General features: G+C 37.6%; 1 non-coding gene across 1 annotated transcript; it reads left to right on the top strand.

Annotated features, from left to right (window-relative positions):
* Nucleotides 1–4,283: 4,283 nt before the first annotated feature.
* LOC128290916 (28S ribosomal RNA) lies at nucleotides 4,284–7,662 on the top strand. Its single transcript, XR_008280695.1, has one exon. It is a non-coding gene; the product is annotated as a 28S ribosomal RNA (ribosomal RNA).
* The last annotated feature ends 18,213 nt before the right edge of the window (nucleotides 7,663–25,875 follow it).

Here is a 25,875-nt window from a genome sequence, read left to right as displayed (position 1 = left end):
GTACAGTTAATTCTTCAAATTTGTCTCTATTCTGCTGTTTGACAGTTTCGACCTTTCTTCACTACAGATTAATTATCTCTTAGTACGTGATTCGGGTGATGTTCCCGTTTGTTTCTCTTGCAATTAAGCTCATTAATAAATGAAATATATAAATTTAAATCACCAATTATTTGTATACAATTTTAAATGATTTCCAAAGTCAGAACATGGGAACTCGAAATCATTCTGCCCTTGTCTCACAAAAATTCAAATACCTCATAAAATGAAATTCTTTTACTTACACCGTTTCTTCTATGTAAAACTAGACTCAATAAGATTTAATTTAATACTTTATTCAACCACTAATTTGATTTCCAAAGTGTTTTGTGATTTTTCAAATTTGTACTACTGCTGCTGTCCAAAACTGTTTTAATGCTAATTTTACTCTTTCACGATTCCCTTGTACTAACTTTCATTAACATACCATTATAAACCACATCACACAATGACATTGGCATAGGCATATGAGTAACTAATATGCTTGCAACCCATTAGCCAATATAAGCCAATTTATATGGCTACATACCAAATCAAATCCTTAGTTATTACAAGCCAATACATTTGGCCATATCATAATGACACATCTACAAAATGACTATGTCCCTATACATGTCATAGACTTAACATACTTACATTCACTTATACCCCAAATGATAGCTTGATAGTGTGATAGAATCTCTGACGATCTCCAACCTGAGCTAGCTGAATAAACCTATGAGAGGTGAGAAAGAAAAGGCGAGTAAGCTTCAAAGCTTAGTAAGTTCATATACAAATAAGGACAACTATTAGAATTTATTTACTTTATCCATCCATCATGATACTATTATTACAATTTGCATTAAATCCCATGCTTACCACTTACTTATTCATAATGCTTACTCTCTTATCTTACACACCCTAATTATATTGTCTTGTCATTAGGCTAGCAACCATAATCTCCCCATTATAGCATATCACATTATTAACAAGTTATTTCAATTTGCTTAACAACACGCACATCATTTACGAGTAATCATAATTTCAACATATAGCTTAGCCATCCTTCACATATCTATTGAATCACAACTTAAGTATATACATCGTACTATATCCCAACTCAATAGGGCTCATAAGCCTAACATATGATTATTTTCAAATATTATCATACATCCATTTATCATAATTGTAGATCAGTAGTCACATGATTATCAATATTTAACAAGCATAACTTTCTCCTATCCATTCTTACCATATATTCATAGTATACTGAGACCTTTACTCATGGGTTATAAGTACATACCTGTACTAACTCGTAGCACATTCTCATATTTCCTCATCATTGACTTACTTGCCACATAATTCACTGATTTACCCATTGAAAATTTAGAATACTATCAGATACACGGAAAGCTTACACATAGTGCCTCATACGTATCCACTTGCTACCTCATATCAGATATCACACATTGCTCACTCTCGAGCAAATCACGGGGCTTCTCACACAAGCTGACAGTCAGGACGTAAATACTCGGGCTGCTCACACAAGCTGACAGGTACCCGCAACACATGGCGGGCTACCCAGCCACGGGAAGAACGTACAAGACTAGCACCCAGATTCACATAGTCACATATACACATAATCTCATGAGCTCATAATCACATAGTTCCCAGTGACATGTCACATTGTATCCTAAGTTATTCCTAAGGTACAGACGAGATTTTTCTTGATATCACATATTCGTCAAACTCGTTCACAATGTCATGCTCATAGACTATAACATCGTTCATACACTTATCATAATAATTAATCACAGTGACTCATACATTAATAAAATATTAAAACATGATATATCATTACATTATTTACACATGAACTTACCTCAACACCAAAAATGGCAAAGAGGGACCTAATCATCAATTACTCGTTCAGACCTCGTTTTCTTTGATCTATAAGATCACATTTAGCTTATCTGTTAGTCACATTATTCATTCTGACCCAAAAATCATATTATGGAAAAATTACGTTTTTGCCTCTAAACTTTGTCATATTTACATTTTTACCCCTAGGATCATAAAATGAAATTTATTCAATTTCTTTGTGTTTTAAGCCTAGCTGAACCATTTTCATAACTATAACAGCCCAAAATTTTCACAAGAACACACTTTTACTACATATTTTATAACTGTTACAATTTAGTCCTTTTAAACACTTTCACCGAAAATTACTTTGCAAAAGTTGTTTCTCTAACCATAAATATGCATAATCTACCATTAAACATCAAAATGCACAAATTTCTAACATGGGTCAAACCCTAGACCTTCATCATAACTCAAACAAATGGTAGAAATAGGTAGATCTTGTTATGAGGATTTCGAAAACGTAAAAATCATTAAAAACAAGGCAAGAATGGACTTACAATCGAGCTTGGAAGCTTAAAAAACCCTAGCCATGGTTTTCCCTTGTGAAATTCGGTCATGGGGTTGAAGATGGACAAAAAATGGCTTTTAATTTTGTTTTTAATTCATTTTAATTACTAAAAAACCAAAATGCCCCTAACTTAAAAATATTCTATTTCACCTATTTCATGTCCATTTTTGTCCAAATAATTAACCAATGGTCTAATTACCATTTAAGGGTCTCCAATTTAAAATTTCATAGCAATTAGACACCTCTAGCTTCTAGAACTCAAGTTTCGCACTTTTATAATTTAGTCCTTTGGACTAAATTGAGTGCCCAAACATTGAAATTTTTTAAAGAAATTTTTACGAAATCATTTTGTGAAATTGTAGACCATAAAATATAATAAAAATAAAAATAAAATTTTACTCATCAGATTCGTGGTCCTGAAGTCGCTGTTTCGACTAGGCCCAAAATCAGGCTGTTACAGTAATGTCGCAAGGATGAAACTTAAAAGATTTAACAGAAGGGCACCACCTTGAGTGGTGTCTACAACTTAATTTGATTCAACACACGAAAATTTACCAGGTCCAGCCATAGGAAGGATTGAAAAACTGTGAGCTCTTTCTTGATTCTATAAGTGGTGGTGCATGGCCATTCTTAGTTGGTGGAGCGGTTTGTCTGGTTAATTTCATTATAAAATGAGTCCTCAGCCTACTAACTAGGTACACGGAGGTGATCCTCCATAGCTAGCTTCTTAAAAAGACTATGGCTTTTTAGGCTATGGAAGTTTAAGGCAATAACAGGTTTGTGATGCCCTTGGATGTTTTAGGTCGGATGTCCACTACACTGATGTATTCAACGAGTCTATAGCCTTGGCCGATAGGCTTAGGTAATCTTTGAAATTTCATCATGATGGAGATAGATCATTGCAATTGTTGGTTTTTAATGAGGAATTCCTAGTAAGCTCGACTCATCAGCTCGTGTTGACTACGAGCCTGCCCTTTTAACACATCGCTTGTTCACTCTTACCGATTGAATGGTCCAGTGAAGTGTTCTCATCGTGACGACGTGGGCAGTTCGTTGCTCATGTCGTTGCGAGAAGTCCATTGAACCTTATTATTTAAAGGAAGGAGCAGTCGTAAAAAAAGTTTCGGTAAGTGAACCTACAGAAGGATCACTGTCAAAAATTGCCTAACAAAACGATCCGTGAAAGCATTGTAAACAACACCGAAGGTGGTACGGGTGCAACCTCACCTCTTGCCCCCCCCCCCGCATCTCGAATGTATCCTCACCCCTAACCCATCGAATGGGGTAAGATGTCAGGATCAACATCTTCGAGGCAAAACAAATAAACCCCGGCTTGAATCGCGCTAAGAAATCAAAACGAAACAAGTGACACATATTCTATCACTGTACAGTTAGTGGTGTCGACGATTTTATGACGATGTTCTTTTGTCGCAAAATATACGTAGCGACTCTCAGAAATGGATATCTCAGCTCTAGCATTGATGAATAACAAAGCAAAATGCAATACTTGCTATGAATTACAAAATCTCGTGAACCATCAAGTCTTTAAACGCAAGTTGCACCTCAAGCTATTAGGCCGAGGGCATGTCTACCTAAGTGTCATGCGTTGTCACCCCCATCCAAACTCGAGCCCTCAGGCCTCGGTTGGACTGCGAGACAAAATTCGCCTCCCGTGCACTCACAGCCAGCAATTGGCCTAAATGCAAGTCCTCAACGACATCATCATCACAACAATTAGTGGTAATTTCTAAGCAACCTCGTTTAGAGCCGAGCCGTGCACGTTCGTTGATCGAGACCCTTGAACCCTTTTGGCATCACAAAGAAACTGCTTGCATTGCGACCTCAGGTTAGCGGGATTACCCACTGAATTTAAGCATATCAATAAGTGGAGGAAAAGAAACTTACAAAGATTCCCCTAGTAACAATGAGTGAACCAAGAAAAGCCTAGCTTGAGAATTGGGCACCCGAATTTTAGTCTAGAGAAGCGTCTTCTGTGGCAGATCGGGCCTAAATCCCCTAAAAATAGGTACCAAAGAGGGTGAGAGCCCCGTCATGCCCAGACCCTATCGCACCAGAAGGTGCTATCTACTAGTTGAGTTGTTTGGGAATGCAGCCCTAATCGGGCGGTAAATTCTGTCCAAGGCTAAATATAGGCAAGAAACCAATAGCGAACAAGTACAGTGAGGGAAAGATGAAAATAAATTTGAAAGAAAAGTCAAAGAATGCTTGAAATTGTCAAGAGGGAAGGGAACAGAGGCCGATGATGTGCCCTGATTGGACGTGGAATGGAAAAAGCCAATCAGCCGATCGGCTCGAGGCGTGGACCAATGAAGGTTGTGGCAGTGGCTCAAACTTGGGCCTTTGATATACTTGTGGAGACGTCGTCGCCCCGATCGTGGGATCTGACATGCCTAGTCTCGATGTGCTTCGACATTTGTGTGCTCCTGACGTCGACCTACGGACTCCTTATTCGGCCCTTCTTGAAACATGGACCAAGGAGTCTAACATGTGTAAAAGTCAATGGCCTAGAAAACTCGTAAGGCGAAAGAAAGCTAATTGGAAGGATCCCTCGCGAGTTCACCACTGATTGACCTTGATCTTTTGAGAAGGGTTTGAGTGAGAGCATGTCTGTCAGGACCCGAAAGATGGTAAACTATGCCTGAGTAGGGAAAAGCCAGAGGAAACTCTAGTGGAGGCCCACAGCGATACTGACGTGTAAAACATTCGTCTGACTTGGGTATAAGGATAAAAGACTAATCAAACCATCTAATAATTTGTTCCTTCTGAAATTTCCTTTAAGATAGCTAGAGGCCTTTGCAAGTTCTATCGGGTAAAGCCAACGATTAAAGGAATCAGGGGCACAACGCCCTCGACCTATTCTCAAACTTTAAATTGGTAGGATGGCGCGGCTGCTTCATTGAGCCACGCCACAAAATTGAGAGCTCCAAGTGGGGAATTTTTGGTAAGTAGAATTGGTAATGTGGGATGAACCGAAAGTCGGGTTATAGTGCCCAACTGCGCACTAACCTAAAACTTACAAAGGGTATTGGTCGATTAAGATAATAAGATGGTTGTCCTAAAAGTCAAAATCACTAAGGAGTGTGTAACAACTCACCAGTCGAATCAATTAGCCCCAAAGATGGTTGGAACTTAATAGCATGACCTTTACCCAGTCGTCGGGGCAAGGGCCAGGGACCGATGAGTAGTAGGCCACGACAGTCGTCATAAAACTTAAGGCACAAGCCAAGGCGGTGTGACCGTTAGTGCAGATCTTGGTGGTAATAGCAAATATTCAAATGAGAACTCTGAAGGCCGAAGAGGGGAAGGTTTCCATCTGAATGGTACTTACACATGGGTTAGTCGATCTTAAGAGACGAGGGAAGCTTGTCTAATAGCGCGTCTAGTGCGAGCTTCGACCGAGAATCGGGTTAAAGTTTCTGAACTGGGACGCGGTGGCTGATGGCAATGTTAGGGAGTCTGGAGACATCGATGGGGGCCTCAGGAAGAGTCCTCCTTTCTGTTTAACAGCCTACCCATCCTGGAAACAGCTTAGCCGAAGGTAGGGTCTAGTGGCCGGAAGAGCACTGCACGTTGCCTGGTCTCTGGTGCACTTTCGACGGCCAATGAAAATGTAGAGGATCGAGTGCCTCTTATGCCTGGTTATAGTCATAACCGCATCAGGTCTCTAGGGTGAACAACCTCTAGTCAATGGAACAATGTAGGCAAGGGAAGTATGCAAAATGTATCCGTAACCTTAAGAAAAGGACTTGATCTGAGAGGTGAGCATAGGGGTCCCAATCCCAGTCCCAAACCCACCAGCTGCGGGTGCACTGGTTGAGCTACTCTCACAATAAGAGTGGGTCACCGCATGCTGGCTGGGGGACAGGCTGGGAACAACTCCCTCCAAGGCCATCCTTAGGCGATGAATAGTCGACTCAGAATTGGTACAAACTAGAGGAATTCGACTGTTTAATTAAAAAAAACATTGTAATAGTCCTTGCAGATGCTCATGAAATGTGATTTCTACCAGTGCTCTGAATGCCAAAGTGAAGAAATTCAGCCAGGTGCAGGTAAATAGCAAGAGTAACTATAGCTCTCTTAAGGTAGCTAAATGCCTCATCATCTAATTAATGACACACATGAATGGATTAACAAGATTCTCATTGTCCCTATCTACTATCCAATGATACCACAACCAAGGGAACGGGCTAGGCAGAATCAACAGGGAAAGAAGACCCTGTTGAGCTTGACTCTGGTCCGACTTTGTGAAATGACTTGAGAGGTGTAGGATAACTGGGATATCTCAGGTGAAATTAAAATACCATTACTTTTAACGTTATTTTATTTATTCCATGAATCAGAGGTGGGGCATGACCCCTCTTTTTAGACCAAAGGCTGACTTCGGCCTCCCAATCCAGGTGGAAGACATTGTCAGGTAGGGAGTTTGGTTGGAGCGGCACATCTGTTTAAAGATAACGCAGGTGTCCTCAGATGAGCTCAACGAGAATAGAAATCTTGTGTGGAAAAAAAAGGTAAAAACTTGTTTGATTCTAATTTCCAGTATGAATACGAATCGTGAAAGCGTGGCCTATCAATCCTTTAGGCCTTTAGAATTTGAAGCTAGAGATGTCAGAAAAGTTACCACATAGATAACTACATTGTGGTAGCTAAGCGTTCATAGTGATATTGCTTTTTGATCCTTTAATGTCAGCTCCTCCTATCATTGTAAAACATAATTCAGTAAAGGTTGGATTGTTTACCCACCAATAGGGAATGTCAGCTGGGTTTAGACAATCATGAGGCAGGTTAATTTTACCTTGCTAATGACAGCGTCGCAATAGTAGTTCAACCTAGTACGAGGAACCGTTGATTCGCACAATTGGTCATTACGCTTGGTTGAAAAGCCAGTGGCGAGAAGCTACCGAGCATTGGATTATGACTGAATGCCTTAAGTCAGAATCTAGGCTAGATGTGATGCACACGCCGGTCACCCGATTGCTTACCCATAGTAGGGGCCTCTAGCCCCTAATGGCATACGTCGTAGGAGTAGTGACTGCAGCAAAGAAGTCATAGATGCCTCATTGGAGTGTAATTCCCACTGAGCAGTTGGTAGAATCCTTTGCAATGACTTAAATATGCGACTGGATATTGTAAGTGACAGAGTGGCATTACTGCCACGATCCATTGAGATTCAGTCCTTTGTCACTTCGATTTGTCCCTCCCCTCACCAATCCGATCCCTTCCTGTTCTTTTGCAGAACCCAACCCTACGGTCTCTAAGTGGGGGACTTGGTGTGCAGAGTTAACACTCGGTTGTGCTGCCCCCTTTGAAAACATGGCTCAATGGTGACCCGGTGGTGCGGGTGCGAGCTCTCACCAATAGTCAACTCTAAGCAATGAATCAATTTTCTACCCTGCCATTGTGCCATCTCAAGAATCTTTTTGCGCTCGTTCAACTCGTACACTAAATCTATCAGTTTATCTCAATACTTGCACGATTCACGAATTCTCTCATTTCTCCAACCAGGAATTCAGGACATAAAGGCAATAAACGCGTGCTACTTGTACTTGTTTCAGGTCAATATTCATGGATTCAACTCATACTAACCCAGCCTATGATCAAGTCTACTTGTATGTGAGCATCAGACACCATCAACACCATGTGCCCTTGGTTTTGTAGGAACATCGAGCAACTTTGAATAATGCATCATTCTTATATTTTAATTGTAACCTCTTCCTACACTTAAATTTTCTAAAACTCTTATCTCTCAATTTTGTAGTTCTAGTTGTAGTTGTGATTATAAATTATATATATTGTACAAAATAGTTGAAATGTGAACAAATGTAGACTCTCAAATGAACAAGGATAAATGACACAAATTTTGAAGTACAAAAAATATTAATAAAAATTTTGACGTTCAAATAAACTGTTGTACCTCAAAGCATGTAGGACTGTTACATGTGCCGATATATTATTAATTACATTTGCATCAGTATTACTATAAATTTTTTAACATACCCCATACAAATCTGATATAGAAAAACCATTTTACATTTTGTTACATATTATTGTTAAAAGCACGAATAACAACATATTTTTATTAAGTCCATCATCACTCATTAGAGCACATTTAATTAGGATAAGAATGAATGCATAGTGGACAACGAAATATGTGCAACATCAATTATTATAATTTATTGCACTTATATTATTATAATTTATTGCACTTATCATTTAAACTTATTACATTTGTAAAAATTATACAATAGTACTATAATTTTAACGAGTTAATATTCATAATATCGTAGCTCAAATTATGTATTACTGTAATATGTGCCTTTACATTAATTGTCAATACTTGTATACTATTCTACTGATAATATATTGTTAAGTATGACTCTATTTCAGTCAAAGTTGAGAAATAATCTTCTAATTAAACTCTATTTATTTGTTTTAATCAAACACTGATTAGTTTAGATAATTTTATTATTATTTGACATATGAATTTAGTCTATAAATAGGCTCTTTTACAACCTTAGAAAAGACACCCCCTAGAGATTAGAACTCATAACACATTTAGAGAATTTTGTGTTTAAGTTTTGAGGGTTCTTAGTTTTTGGGTTTTTGGGGTTTAGTTTTTATCTCCATCTTTTGTATTCTTCGTTCTTTAGCCATATAGTAAAATTATCTTTGCCCGTGGTTTTTTATCCTCTTTGGAGGGATTTTTCCACGTTAAAATTGTGTGCTCAATTTCTCAATTTTTTTGTTATTTTTACTTGTTCGTTGCTTAATCGGGTCGATCCCTTACAAGTGGTATCAGAGCAAGTTCAGTTTTCATAGATCAGCCCATTTAGATATGGCAGCAACAATGCTTGAAATTGTGAAGTTCGATGGTGAGACAAATTTCAATCTGTGGCAAGTTTGGATGATGACAATTTTAGTTCAATCCGGTTTCAAAAAAGTTGTAACCGGGAAAAAGCTCGAGAATCTAAATAAAACAGAATGGGAAGAGCTTTGATGAAAAGGCTTTGTCTGCAATCTAGTTATACTGCGCGAATATGGTATTGCAAGAGGTATTGATAGAGAAGACCTCATCTGCCTTATGGAAAATAATCGCGTAAAATGCAAAATTTGCCTTCTAATTGTTAAAGTGCCTATTTTCTATGTCTTTATAAATGAGAGGTCCTTATGTTGATATTTTACCATTGAATTAATGTATGGACATTAATGGACATGAGATAGTGGAATTATAAAGAAAATAATAAGGCTAAATATGTAAACGGCCTATTAATGTTTTTTTAAATTAAAACAAAGCATGAAATTGGCCATTATCATCTATCTATTGCCGGAATTATCAAAAGAAAAAGAAGAAAATTCAAAAGAAAAAGAAGAAAATTCAAGCTTAGGGTTCGGCTAGGAGATTTGGTGATTAACGTATGTTTTGAGCAAGATTTTTGATGATTTTTTCGTTTTTTGAGATCGTTGCTTAGTAATCTATAAATCCCATTCCCTAATTTTTGAATTGGTTGATGATTTTGAAAGATGCCATTGATGAATTCATGTGTTTTATGATGTTTAATGATGAATTATGAAAGCTTAGTGCTTGATATACATGTTTTGTAAAGTGATTTTGAGTAAAAATGCATATTAGGGATTTAATTTAGAAAAGTGTAAATTGAGGGGTTGCATTATGGAATAAATGAAAGTTTTGGGCCTCTAGAGGTCTTTATGATATTCGTCTATGCATGGGTTCATTGAAATTATGTGTATTTTTTGTTTTCATGAAATAGGGACTAAAGTGTTAAAATGTGAAAATATGAGGGATAATTTGTAAAATGCCCTAACTATGTGTTTATGGATTAAATTGAATGTGTTGGCGATTAAATGAGTTAATTTTGAATGCATATAAATCAAGAAAGGAGAAATTTGGACCTAGATCGAGGCAAAAACAAAGTGCTCAATTGATCGACTAATATCGTCGTTTTTATGTCCGAGGTAAGTTCGTGTATAATACATATTGTTTGTATAATGATTGTATGTGATGAAATAAATTTGTAACAGCCCGATTTTGGGCTCAGTCAGAATGGTGGTTTCAAGACCGCGAATTTGAAGTCAAAGAAATTATTTTATTAGTGCATGAAAAAATTTGGTGAAGTAATTTTAGCGATTTCATGCTTAATTACGAAAAAAGGACTAAATCGCATATAGTGCAAAAGTCTTGATTTGATAGCTAAGGGTGTTAAATTGCCATGAAACTTAAATTGGGGGTCTTTAAAGGGAAATTAGACCCTTTAGAAAGGCTTGGCCGGCCATAAGACAGAAAATAAAATAGTCAAAGTGTTAGGTATTTGATGACCTAATGTGTGATAAAATAATACCCTAAAGCCTAGCCTTCATCTTTTTCATTCATCCTTTCTTCTTGACCGAAAATAGCAGCCATAGGAGGGTTTTGGAATCTTGAAAAAAATTTAGCCACTAAATCTCCCTACAAGTACATGGTTTTGATGACTATTCTTGATAATTTTTATATTTTTGGAACCCTTGTAGCATGAGCTTTCAAATGAGGGGACTATTTTGCAAAATGGTTGAAAGTCTAGGGTTTTACCATGAGTGTTTTCATATTGTTTTCTGAAGTTTTATGGAAGAAAATGAATCATGGTTGTGAAATAAACAACTTTTGTGAAGGGATTTCTCATGAAAGCCCTAATATGACCATTTTGTAAAGTTTGTAAAATGGATAATAATGTTGTGAAATATTGGAAATTTGGGGTTGGCATAGTGTAATAAATGGTCGTTAGGCTTGGTTAAGGAGAAAATGTGATAAAAATCGAGTTTCGATTCTAGGGGTAAAATGGTCATTTTGTGAAAGTCGTTTTGCCCCATTATACATTGTTGAGTACCTAGATTGATAAACCGATTAAATTTGTGAATTTTATCATTATAGATCAAGAATTAAAAAATCCAAACCTAGACCGAGGGCAGGGCAGGGCAGGCCAAGCATGTAGACTAAAACCGACTAGTCGCATATATTTTGTAATCCGAGGTAAGTTGTATGTAAATAATACAACTGCATTGTTATTATATGTGTTTGAGTTGATATAGCATAAGTTGCTTGTTTGTGGAAATGATTATGTAGGATGAATATTGAGATAGTAGAACTCCTGTTTGAACCTTAGGAAATAAATCAAATATTCATGCCATGACATTCGGGTTATTTGTGTGCTAGTGTAAGACATGTCTGGGACATGTATCGGCTACGAGATGTGTCAGTGTAAGACCATGTCTGGGACATGGCATCGGCACATATAGAGGTGTCAGTGTAAGACCATGTATGGGGCATGGCATCAGCACAGACATGTGAGAGCTAGTGTAAGATCATGTATGGGACATGGCGTCAACCTCAATTTTGATAGTCTGTGTAAGACCATGTCTGGGACATGGCATTGACTTGATGGATGAGCCAATGTAAAACCATGTCTGGGACATGGCATCGACATTATACCCTATGTTTAAGGCTTAGTGAATATCTGATAGTATTCCAAATGGTTCAATGGTGAGAGTTACAGTTTAAGTTAAAAGAGAAAAGTATAACCATGTTGTGAATGGTACAGGTACCTATTTAAAATGTATGAGATGTGAGCTCAATATATGCTATGTGAATTATATTGGATAGTGATGAGTAAGTTGTGCTTATGCCTACTTTTGTATTATGATCATTATGATGAATGGTAAAGCTATTGTTATATTTGTTTGCATGCAACTTACTAAGCTTTATGCTTACTCCCTCTCCTTTCCATTTTCTTATAGTGCTGCCTAATTAGCTCAAGGATTATCGAACGTCAGAGGCATCGATCACACTACCAACCGAAGCACTTGGTATAGTTGGTTTTATTATTTTGAATATGGCATGTATAGGGCTTAGACCTTTAAGTTTTGTGCCAATGTTATTTTGGCCAAATGTGTTGGCTAGGGATGAATCCCTTCATTTTTTATAAAGCCTTGGATAATGGCTAATGTTCATTACTGATATATGCAAATGATGATATTTTCATGAATGAGATAATGCCTTGTGTGGCTGATTAGACCATGTACTGTCGTTTGAATTTACCATGTTAGATGTTATGTAGGTTAGTGCAAGTAAGGGTGGCAAAAAGGCTTGGTAAATAGCCTTGTGACAGCCTTAAAATGACCCTAGTCGGAATGTGGTTTCGGGACCACAAAACTGAGGCAGAAAAATAATTTAATATTTATTTTATTGCCTATAATATGTGTTAACTCATGTGTGACATTTTGATGTTTTGATTTAGAGTTATAAATGTGAATTTCACTAGAAAGGACCTAGTAAAAACTTTGGAAGTATGATGGGGAATGTGTAATGACTAATTAAAGCATGCATGCAAAACAATGGCCTTGCATGTCAAATATCCCTCTTTTATAAGAGGTGGCGGCCATGACAATGAGGGATGGGCAAAACATGTCATAGACATGTTTTGTTGGTGCATTAGGAGAAAAGAAATAAACAAATAAGCATGGGTAATAAAGAATGAAAAAAATGTGTGTGAGTGAACCCCCTATTGCCGTGTATTGAAGAAAAGAAAAGAAAAAAATTGATCATCCTTTCATTCTCTCTTGACCGAAAATCCTAAGGAAGAAGAGGAATTTTTGCTTCATGTTTGGTTTGGAAGAGGATTAGGAAGGGGTTTGGCTATACTTGCATCAAGATTAAGGTATGTTTGAGGTTGTGCCATGAGATTCATGCATGTTTTTAGTTACTAGCTTGATGTTCTTATTAGCCCATGGTTCAAATCTTTGTTATATCATGGGGATGGTATTTGGCCAAGGTGGATTTTGTGTTAATGCCATTGCTTGTTAAATATGAAGCTTGTTAATGGTATATGTGATGGGGGATTGATGGCTCTTGGACTTTCTTTTTAGTATTTTTGAGTAAGACATTAAGTTCTTTGCTTAATCATGACCAAAATTATGGTGTTGTGATGTATTCGGTCATGGGATATCCATAAGTATGATTCATGCATGTTGCATGGTAGGTAAGATTTGAGCTTTGGATATGTGTTTATATTTGGATATAAACAACTTGAGATTCGGCCCTTGCACCTACATGAATATGTGTTTGCACATGATGAATTGGTATGACATATATACTATTTCAAGGTGTATATTTGCTTGTGATGATGTTTCGGTTATGTAGTAAATGAGAGATGTGTATTGAGCTACAATATGTAATGCGTTAGTTAGTAAAACGTATGCTGTTTTTTTTGTGTGGTATTAAGTGTAAAATTGGCCTCAACATAGACATGCATATTCGGCCAAATGAAGTAGATTGGTGTGCATGTATTCGGTTAGAGGCAACCGTATTGAAGCCTTATCTTGGCTTAGATAATTGACTAAATGGGTAACAACTGAGGATGGTTGCCGAATATACAAACATACATATGCATGTGTAATTGAATTATGAATGTTTAGCAAGATGGTTAAACTAGTTGATTTATTGATTAAGCTCAAGGTGTTAAAGAAGGAGAATCAAGCAAGGGAAAGACGAAGGTCATCGAGTAGCCGACTTGGACTGTTTTACCCAACACAAGGTAAGTCACTAAGCATATATTTTGTATTGATTTGAATAGACATAATGTCTATGTAATTATGCCGAAAGGAATGATGAATTTATATACATGTGTGTATGTGGTGATGGAAGTATTGAATGGAAGGAAAAGAGGTGAGATGTATTGAGTTGTTGATTTCGGCACTAAGTGTGCGGGTATAAACATTTGTGATCATGAGAATGGCACTAAGTGTGCGGGTTTAAAACTTGTACAGCACTAAGTGTGCGAGTTTGATCATGTAGCACTAAGTGTGCGAGTTGATTATATAGCACTAAGTGTGCGGACTGACTATATGCTTTTGAATCACTATTGACACTAAGTGTGCGACACTATTGAGTTGATCACGGAAAGCGGATCGGGTAAGTACCTTGAGTTCATGGTTAATAGGCGCTATGTTTATATTTGGGGTCGAGCTTGGTAAGTTTGAACCTATGTGACAATGTAAATTGAAGTCACGTACATAAGAATTATCGCGGAATGAGTGAAAGGTCATGTAGATGTATGATTGAATCGAAAGGTCTAAGGAACTATGGTATAGTTCGGTTTGAATGGAGTAATTAGCCTCGTTCCATTTTGTTTCCTCTTGCGATAATGTTATTAATGGTTGTTAGTGCATTGCTTATGACTTACTGAGTTATATACTCATTTGGTGTTTGCTCGTCACCTATTTTAGGTTTCTTGGACTCGACTTTTTGCGTATTCGGGACCGTCATCGAAGTCATCACACCGGCTAACAACTTTTGGTATTTTCTTCGTAGTTGGTCTTGGAGTACATTTCGGCATGTATAGGCTATTATGTTTTGTTTGAACTTGGTATGTAAAATTTTGAATAGCCATGCGAAAATGACTTATAAATGTTTTGAGCATAATGTTATAATCATTTGGTATGTATATGCTCATTAAGAAGCACGGAAATGTTTGGCAATGACCAGCCATTAGAATGGGTCATCATGATTATATTTTGGACTATATGTGTAAAAAGGGTGGTTGAATCATAGAAACTATGTGTTAGAGAAAGTCTACCCTAGAAATAGATGCTGGCAGCAACAGTGACGTGGATGTGAAAAATCACTAAAAATAGTAGGAATGGAATTAAATAGTGAATAAATTATGTAAATGAACCTTGATGAATCCATTTTCATATGGAAGAAACGAAACGGTCATATGAGTTGTATGTTAAAAGATATTTGGGTTTTCGTGAAATAGGGCCAGAACGGTTTCTGGATTCCCTGTTCCGACTTTGAAAATTCATTATAAATTAACCAGAGATAATTAGAGTCATACCATAGATGTATAAATTACTCTTTGAGTCTAGTTTCTATAGAAACAAACGGCATCAGTATTGAAGCCCTGCACAGGGAGTTATTCGAGTTGTAACGCACGAAGGTCAGTGTAGTCGACCTCTGTAAGATGGGAGACTTTAACTAATAAACTGTACTAATTGGCTTGACCAAAAATCCTAGAAAAAAATTTGTAGATGGACATATGAGTCTAGTTTCAGGGAAAAATTACGAAACTGATTTTCGAGTTGTAAAACTCAAGTTATGATTTTTGAAGCGACTAGTACACAGATTGGCAGCTTGTCTAGGAAATTCTCAATAAGTGGTTTGAAGTCTGTTAACACCTCGTGTTCGACTCCGGCGACGGTCTCGGGTTCGGGGTGTTACAAGCCTTATATTGTCCACACGGGCAGACATGTGGGAGTGTGTCTAGGCCGTGTGTGACACATGGTCAGCCCCATGGGAGTGTGTCTAGGCCGTGTGTGACACATGGTCAGCCCCATGGGCATGTTGTTCAGTCGTGTGTCCCCTGCAAGTAAAATTTGCAAGTCAATATGCATGGTAGTAAACAAACGGGCAGACAGCCGTGTGAAGGACACGGCCTTTGTCCATGGGCGTGTACCTTAGCCGTGTGCCCTAAATTGGATGCTGACGTCAGAAACAGAATGTCAAGGGTTTTAGACACGGGCTAGGACATGAGTATGTCATGGCCGTGTGAGGCGAACGGGCCATAGACACGGGCGTGTGTCAGGCCATGTGAAAACCTCTGTAGGTTCGAATTTAGAATTTAATTTACACTGGCATGGGACACGATCGTGTCCCTAGATGTTTAGACCGTGTGTGTCACACAGGCCATCAGCACGACCATGTTATAATGACCACACGGGCGTGTGCCCAGTTTCAAGAGTTATTTTTCTAAAGTTAGTTAAAGGACCCGGGTTGGTCCCGATTGGTTTTTAATGAATGTTTTGGGCTTTGTAGGACCATATTAAGGAGTTCAGACAAAGTTTGAAAAAGTTTTAAATTTGATCAAGTCTAGGTGACTCGAAAACGTTTAAATGCATGTGTTTAAGTTTAGTAACGCCTCGTACTCTATCCCGACGTAGGGCATGGGTGTGGGGTGTTACAAATTTGGTGTCAAAGCTATGATTTAGTCTGTTCTAGGACTAACCTAGCATGAGTACTAGTCTAGCTATACATGCCAAAATTGTATATTGATAGTGTGATGACTCTAGATGAGATAAATTGTGTTTTTCTGTATAGTAAATGGATCCTGACGTAGCTACGGCGGATGACGCGGAAAGTAATGCGCCGGCTCCAGCTGAAGGGACCGCGCCGGTAGATAGTGGGCCTATGACAATGAGTCAGGGCGGAGGGGCTAGAAAGGCTTACTTCCATATGATGGAAGCTTGGTACACGGAGTTTGTTCTTGCGAATCTAAACACTCCATCTCCCCCACCTCCTCTGATTCCTTAGTATACCCCTGTAGCTCTACAAGAAGTGGATATGGTTAGGAAGGAGAAACCCCTAGTATATAAAATATGAAAGCAAGGGGCTGAGGAATTCTGGGCGAATATTGATGATGACCCGGAGAGAGTAAAGTTTTGGCTAGAAAATATCATTAGGGTATTTGATGAGCTATCGTGCATGCTTGAGGAGTGTGTGAAGTGTGCAGTGTCACTCCTACGAGACTCAGCCTATGAATAGTGAAATACTCTCGTGTCCATTGTACTGAGAGAGAGGATAACTTAGGAATTCTTCTTGGAAGAGTTCCAGAAGAAGTATATTAGCAGAGGTTTATAGACCAGAAAAGGAAAGAATTTTTAGAGCTAAAGCAAGGTTGTAAGACGGTAACGGAATATGAGCGTGAGTTTGTGAGACTCAGTAAATATGCACGATAGTGTGTATCTACAGAATCTATCATGTCCAAGAGGTTTGAAGATGGTCTGAACGAAGATATCCGTTTATTAGTTGGTATCTTAGAATTGAGGGAATTTGTGGTACTTGTGGAGAGAGCATGTAAGGCTGAGGAATTGGCCAAAAAGAAGAGAAAAGTTGACATTGAGTCTCGAGACTCAAGGAAAGATATATGGGGATATCATAGCAGACCTCATCTAAGAAATCAAGAGAGTTTCCTACCCGATCAAACACGTTAGTGGGGTTCTCGAGCTAGAGCAAGAACAAGCAACACATGACGTCTAAAGCTCAATCCACTTCTATTGCAAGTGTTGGTAGTGCTCAACCAAATAGGCCAGAGTGTTCACAATGTGGTAGGCGTCATTTCGTCGAGTGCTGAGGGAATGAGAGGGGTTGCTTCAAATGTGGATCACTAGACCACTTCATCCGGAACTCCTCGGAATTAGATGACAAAGAGAAAAAGCAAGATATGAGGGCAAATAGTGCTTCTTCGAGGGGTAGACCTGTGACACCCCTAATGTGACCCTAGTCGGAAAGTGGTTTTGGGACAACAAAACCGAGTCATAAAAATAATTAACCGTCATATTTGATGCTTATTATATATATGTATGCATGTGTGAAAATTTCATGTTTGAATTTTGTTAATTGTAAGTGAATTTTATTAAATAGGACTTGTGTGAGAAAATTTAGAAATGTGCTAGGCAAATGTTACAGTGGCCTATTGATGCATGTTAGAAAATGCTTGTCCTTGCATGTCAAATTACCCAAAACTTTAGGTAGTGGCCGGCCATGCTATGGGTTAAAGCATATTATAAACATTTTGTGTTAATGTTTTGTGTTAGAAAAAATAAAATAAAAGGTTAGTAATAAAGTAATGAAAAGGGAGGGGTGATGAAAACAAAGTTGTCTCATCCATGCTCCCCATTGCCGTGACTTGAGGAAGGAAGAAGAAGAGGATTCTCTTGCTTCATGTTCGGTTGGTTGATGTTTAGGAAGAGGTATGTTTGATATTATTCCATGAAATTCATGCATATTTCTAGATGTTGGTTTAAATTCTTTTGCTATTTGATGGAGATGATACTCGGCCATGGGTGTTGTCTTCTTGGTTGGTGTTTGATGTTGTGGTGATGAGGCATGAAGATGATTGAGTTTGAGTGCTTAATAAAAAGGATGGGTCTTAACAACTTCATGAAGTATTTGGCCATGGTGCTAAAATGTTGTATTGTGTTTAAACTTAGAATTTTTTTTTGTTATATGGATGTGTTTAGTTGCTTGAAATGTTAGATTAATTTGAACTCATCACCAAGTTCTTTAGGCAGCCCATGTTAAAAATTTCAGTATTGAGATGCCTAGAACTTTCGGCCATAGTAGCTATGGAGAAATAAGGTTTTTGTTTCTTGTTAAATTGGATGTATCTTGTTGTATGAGTGCTTGAACAAACTATGATTAAATAGATGCATAGATTCAAGGTGGGAAGAATTGGCTATTATGCTTGATACTAATGCCGAATTTGAGAATGTTGTACTTGAAAAATGTAGGTGAACATGACAAGTGTATTCGGCTTAGGGCATAAAGGATATGAAAAATTTGGTATTTATTTTTGATTGTGTGTATGACCATGGATAATTGGCTGCACAAATATTATAAATACATAATGTATGTTAAATTTATTAAGCTACAAAACATTATACATGATCGGCCAAGGTAAATTATTTGAGTAAAGTATATCTTGATGGTACATTTCGGCTAGTATAAAATGTGTATGGATGTCGTATGACTATGTTTAATTTGGGAAGTAAATTGTTTGATTTAGCTCAAGAGCTTAGAGGATCAAAGTTGGATAAGGGAAAGGAAAAAGTGATCGAAGAGCCGTCGTAATCGTTCGGCAACTTCCGAGGTAAGTTTTAAGTGATTAAACGTTGAGTAAATTCAATCATAATAGGACATAATGAGTTGATTTAATAAGATATGATGTGGCCATGATATGTCTTAAACTCAAATGGTAAGTTCATAAGTGTTTAGACTTAGAAATTTAAGAGGAAATTGTAATAATTTGCTTAGGACAGCAGCAGTAACGTGATTTTAGAAAATCACTATAAATTGTTGGTGTGGAATTATAGGCTGAATAAAATATGTAATCAAAGCTTAATTAGTCTAGTTTCTTATAAAAGAGACCGTGTAAGCAAAGAAATTTCCTATAAAGAGATATTTAAAGTTGTGCGAGACAAAGTGTCGAATGACTCAAAATCCCTGTTCTGTTTTTAGAAAATCATTATAATTTGTACAAAAATGGTTATAAGATAAAATTTATATGCTTAGACTCCTTAATGAGTTTAGTTTCAAATGAAATCAAATAGAACATATTTTGAATTCTGTACAATGAGAAATTTGATTCGTAGTGAAGAGTGGTCAGATTAGTCAAACAGTGAAACAGGGGAAACTTTAAGAAAAATCTGGTATTGATTGGCCAAACCTAAAATTCTGAAAATTTTATGGATTGAATATATATGAGTCTATATTCAGGGAAAATTAACGGCAATTGATTTTGAGTTTTGTAGCTCCAGTTATAAATAATTTAGTGACTATTGCTTAGGAAAACAGCTTGTAGTGAATATGTGAATTTGTTGTAAACATTGATGAAACTATTTGAGTTGCGTATAAGCTATTGCTGAAATTGATGTACAAGATAAATATATATGTGTGTGGTAAAGCCGAATGGCTAATGTGAAATATGTATGAGATATGTATATGTGGTAAAGCTGAATGGCTAGTGTGAAATATGAATGAGATATGTATATGTGGTAAAGCCGAATGGCTAGTGTGAAATATGAATGAGATATGTATATGTGGTAAAGCCGAATGGCTAGTGTGAAATATGTAGGAGATGTGTGTATATTGTGGCCGAATGACCAAATGTGAAAGGTGTGTATTATTAGATATTTGATGAGGCAAATGAATTACAAATATGACAGTCGATGTGAATGTTGTAACATGTGATTAAATGTACATGAAACTTGGAAATATATTCCGGTAAGACCCGATGACTACGTGTGGAGATTATGTCCGGTAAGACCCGATGACTACGTGTGGAGATTTTGTCCGGTAAGACCCGATAACTACGTGTGGGGACTATTCGAGCTAAAGGTTTCATTGAAGATTCGAGTAAAGCATAAGATTATACGACTTCACGGTAACAATTGGTAATAAATCGTTCAATGCGTTAAGTTGGTCGGTAGGTATTTTGAGATTATATTTAAGCTTGATTTGGACTAAATCACAAGGTCGTTATGTGATGCATATGTGAGTAAAGCAATAAGATCATTATATGATTATTGTGCGTTTGGTCAATGTGGAAAGTTAGGTGAAAATATGTAATGTACCTATGTTTATAAGAGATCACTATCAAGTGAGAATTTATCGCCTATTATATATGATGAGATGGGCATATTCGGTAAAGGGATGGTATGCCCAAGGAAGAGTGAAATAAAATACGAACAACTATGTTATAATTTGATTGTTATCTGTTGACACTTTGCTTAAAACTTACTAAGCATTGTAATGCTTACTCCGTTTACTTTGTTTCCTCTGTTTTATAGATCTCATTTGGAAGCTACTGGGCTCGGGGATCGTCGAAGAACTAGTCACACTATCACTATCCACCGCTTATTCTTGTTATGTTTTGAATTATTTTATGGCATGTAAAGAATAGACCAAAGGTCAAGAATATTTTAGTTAATGTATATAAGCCATGCGAAAATGTTATCTTTTGAATGTGTACTTATAGCAGTTAAATTGTATCCCTGACTATCTTTAGTATTTACCTAAAGGAACGTTCTTTATAAAAAAAATATATATTCAAAATTTTTACTGTTTGGATATGAGTTTCAAGTCCGGTAATGCCCCTTTACCTATTCCGGCGATGGATACGGGATAGGGGTGTTACATGACCACAGAAGAACCCGGGTAGAGGGGCTAGCAATAGAGGTGCTCCTAGAGATTCAGCTGTGAGGTCCGAGGGCCGAGCACCTGCAAAAATATATGCCATTCACGTTAGCGAAGAGGTATCTTCACTAGATGTAATTACAAGTGCTTTTTCTTTTCACGATATTTTTGTTGTTGCTTTAATTGATTCGGGGTCTACCCATTCTTATGTTCGTATGAAATTAGTACCCAGTATGAATATGCCAATTGGGTCTACAGAATTTGTATTAAAGGTGTCAAACCTATTAGGCAAGCATATGTTAGTTGACAAAATATGTAAAAATTGTCCTTTGATGGTTAGAGGTCATTATTTTTCGACTAACCTCATGCTGCTATCGTTTGATGAATTCAACTTAATCCTCGGTATGGATTGGTTGACTTCTCATGCTGTCGTACTAGATTGTGGAAGAAAAGTTATTGAGTTGAAATGTGAAGATGGGAATGTTCTCTGGATTGAACTAGATGAATCGGATAACTCCCCTGCAGTGATATCATCTATGACTGCAGAGAGGTATTTGAGAAAAGGGTGTGAAGCTTATCTCACTTTTGTATTGAACACTCAAGCGTCTGAATTGAAGATTGAATTAGTGTTAGTGGTATGTGAGTTTACAAATGTGTTTCCAGAGGAATTATCCAGACTGCCTCCAGTGAGGGAAGTTGAATTTGGAATTAAGTTAGTCCCTGGTACGACACCCATCTCGATTGCTCTATATAGGATGGCTCCTACAGAGTTAAAGGAGTTGAAGGTTCAACTACAAGAGTTAACTGACAAGGGATTTGCGAGACCGAGTTTTTCTCCATGGGGTGCCCCAGTGCTATTTGTGAAGAAAAAGGATGGATCAATGAGATTGTGCATAGGCTACCGACAGCTCAATAAAGTGATTGTGAAGAACAAGTATCCCTTGCCAAGGATCGATGATTTGTTTGATCAGTTGAAGGCAGCCACCGTGTTTTCTAAGATAGATTTAAGGTCAAGCTACCACCAGTTAAGGGTGAAAGAGCAAAACGTACCGAAGACTACTTGTCAGACGAGGTACGGCCATTACGAGTTCCTTATTATGCCCTTTGGTTTGACGAATTCCCCTGCGGTATTTATGGATTTAATAAACCACATTTTTTGACCCTATTTGGATAAGTTCGTCGTCATTTTTATCAACGACATATTGATTTATTCACGTGACGAGAACGAGCACGCGGAGCATTTGAGAACAGTTCTACAAACCTTGAGAGATAAGAGTGAATTTGGCTACGAGAGGTTGGATTCTTGGGACACATTATGTCAGTGACGGGATCAGAGTTGACCCGAGTAAGATCTCAGCTATCGTTGAGTAGAAACCGTCAAGGAATGTGACAGAGGTTCGAAGCTTATTGGGTTTGGCAAGATATTACAAAAGATTTGTGAATAGATTCTCTATGATAGCCACTCCGATGACAAGGTTGTTACAAAAGGTTGTCAAGTTCGAATGGTCAGAGAAGTGCCAACAGAGTTTCGAGAAACTAAAGGCTTTGTTGACTGAAGCCCCAGTTTTAGTGCAATTGGAATCGGGAAAAGAGTTTATGGTGTATAGTGATGCATCCTTGAATGGGTTAGCGTGCATGCTCATACAAGAAGGCAAGGTAATAGCCTATTTCTCGAGACAACTAAAGCCACATGAGAAGAATTACTCGACCCACAATTTGGAGCTAGCAGCCATTGTGTTCACATTAAAAATTTGGAGACACCATTTGTATGGTGAGAGATGTCGAGTGTTCACCGACCATAAAAGTCTCAAGTATTTAATGATGCAGAAGAAGTTGAATCTATGATAACGAAGGTGGCTAGAGTTGATAAAATATTACGAGTTAGTGATTGACTACCACCCGGGGAAGGCGGATGTAGTCGCTGACGCTCTAAGTAGAAAATCATTATTCACCTTGAAAGCTATGAATGCTTAGTTGGCCATGACTAATGATGGCTCGGTTCTAGCTGAGATGAGATCTAGACCTACGTTTCTTCAAGAGATTTGTGAGGCTCAGAAAGGCGATAGGGGCTTACAAGCTAAATTGGCTTAGTGTGAGACGGGAAATGAATTAGAGTTTAGTGTTAGTACTAACAGTTGTATGATGTACCGAGATAGAATTTGTGTACCCAAGGATAATAAGCTCATTCAGAAGATTTTACGAGAGGCACATAGTGGTTGTTTGTCTATCCACCGGGGTAGTACGAAAATGTACAATGACTTGAAGAAAATGTACAGGTGGTCGGGGATGAAATGAGACAATTCTGAGTTTGTTTCTAAGTGTCTAGTTTGTCAAAAAGTGAAGGTCGAACATCAAGTACCCTTAGGTTTACTTCAACCTGTGATGGTTCCTGAGTGGAAGTGGGACCGAGTGACCATGGATTTTATATCGGGTTTACCTTTAACACCAAGTAAAAAGATGTCGCTTTGGTTGTTGTCGATAGGCTTACAAAGTCGGTACATTTTATACCAGTGCGTACGGAATATTCCCTTGAGAAATTGGCTGATCTATATGTTTCTGATATCGTGAGACTTCATGAAGTGCCCCTATCGATTATTTCGGATAGGGACCTAAGGTTTACCTCGAGGTTTTGGAAGAAGTTACAAGAAGCTTTGCGGACAAAGTTGAATTTTAGCCCAGCTTTCCACCTGCAAACCAACAATCAGTCGGAAAAAGTAATTCAAATTTTGGAAGACATGTTGCGGTGTTGTGTTCTCGAGTTTCAAGGCAGTTGGGAAAGGTATTTACCGCTGGTTGAATTCGCCTATATCAATCAAGTCTGAAAATGGAGCCTTATGAGGCTTTGTATGGGCATAAGTGCCGAACGCCTTTATATTGGACCAAGCTAAGAGAGAGTCCAATTCACTGGGTCGATTTAGTTAGAGAGACGGAAGAGAAAGTTAATGTGATTCGTGACTGTTTGAAGGCCACTTCGGATAGACAAAAATCCTACGCAGATTTGAAACGGAGAGAAATTGAGTTTCAAGTTGGGGATAAAGTGTTTTTCAAAGTATTCCTGCGGAAGAACGTTCTCCGATTCGGAAGGAAAGGCAAATTAAGTCCACGGTTTATTGGATCTTATGAGGCAACTGAGAGAATTGGATCGATAGCATACCAATTGGCTTTTCCCTCAGAGTTAGAAAAGATTTACGATGCATTTCATGCATCCATGTTACGTCGATATAAATTAGATCCTTCTCATGTGATTTCGCCGGCTGAGGTTGAGATTCAGCCGGATATGACTTATGGAGAAGAGCCGGTTAAGATTTTGGCTCGGGAGAATAAGCAATTTAGGAATAAAAGTGTAGCACTTGTTAAAGTATTATGGCAAAGACATGGGGTCAAAGAAGCCACATGGGAACCCGAGGAGACCATGAGAGATCAATACCCGAACCTATTCACCAATAAAATTTTCAGGGACGAAAATCCCTAAGGGAGAGAATTGTAACAGCCTGATTTTGGGCTCAGTTGGAACATTGGTTTCGAGACCACCAATCCAAAGTCGAAGAAATTATTTTATTATTAATTTAGAGTTATAGCATGTTTATATTAGTGCATGGACAATTTGGTGAAGGAATTTTAACGATTTCATGCTTAATTACGAAAAATGACTAAATCGCATATAATGCAAAAGTCTTGATTTGATAGCTCAGGGTGTTATATTTCCATGAAACTTAAATTGGGGGTATTTAAACGGCAATTAAACCCTTTAGAGAGGCTTACCGGGCCATAAGACAAAGAAAATAAAATAGTCAAAGTATTAGGAATTTGATGACCTAATGTGTGATAAAAAAATACCCTAAATCCTAGCCTTCATCTTTTTCATTCATCCTTTCTTCTTCACCAAAAATATCAGACATAGGAGGGTTTTGGAAGGTTGAAAAAATTTCATCCACTTAATCTCCCTACAAGTAAGTAGTTTTGATGACTTTTCTTGATAATTTTTGTATTTTTGGAACTCTTGTAGCATGAGCTTTCAAATGAGGGGACTACTTTGCAAAATGGTTGAAAGTCTAGGGTTTTACTATGAGTTTTTTCATGTTGTTTTCTGAAATTGTATGGAAGAAAATGAATCATGGTTGTGGAATAAACAACTTTTGTGAAGGGGTTTCTTATGAAAGCCCTAATAGGACCATTTTGTAAAGTTTGTAAAATGGATAATAATGTTGTGAAATATTGGAAATTTGGGGTTTTCATAGAGTAATAAATGGTCGGTTAGGCTTGGTTAAGGAGAAAATGTGATAAAAATTGAGTTTTGGGTCTAGGGGTAAAATGGTCATTTTGTGCCCCATTATACATTTTTGAGTACCTAGATTGATAAAACGACTAAATTTGTGAATTTTTATCACTATAGATCAAGAATTACAAAATTTTAGCCTAGACTAGAGGAAGGCCAAGCAAGTAGACGAAAACTGAGTAGTCGCCTACATTTTGTAATCCGAGGTAAGTTGTATATAAATAATACAACTGCATTGTTATTATATATGTTTGAATTGATATAGCATAAGTTGCTTGTTTGTGGAAATGATTATGTATGATGAACATTGAGATAGTAGAACTCTCATTTGAACCTTAGGAAATAAATAGAATATTTATGCCATGACATTCGGGTTATTTGTGCGCTAGTGTA

Source organism: Gossypium arboreum, chromosome 3 (genome assembly GCF_025698485.1).
Source record: "Gossypium arboreum isolate Shixiya-1 chromosome 3, ASM2569848v2, whole genome shotgun sequence".
Lineage (NCBI taxonomy): Eukaryota > Viridiplantae > Streptophyta > Magnoliopsida > Malvales > Malvaceae > Gossypium > Gossypium arboreum.
The sequence above is the reverse complement of the archived record's forward strand: the minus strand, read 5'-3'. Positions and strand labels throughout refer to the sequence as shown.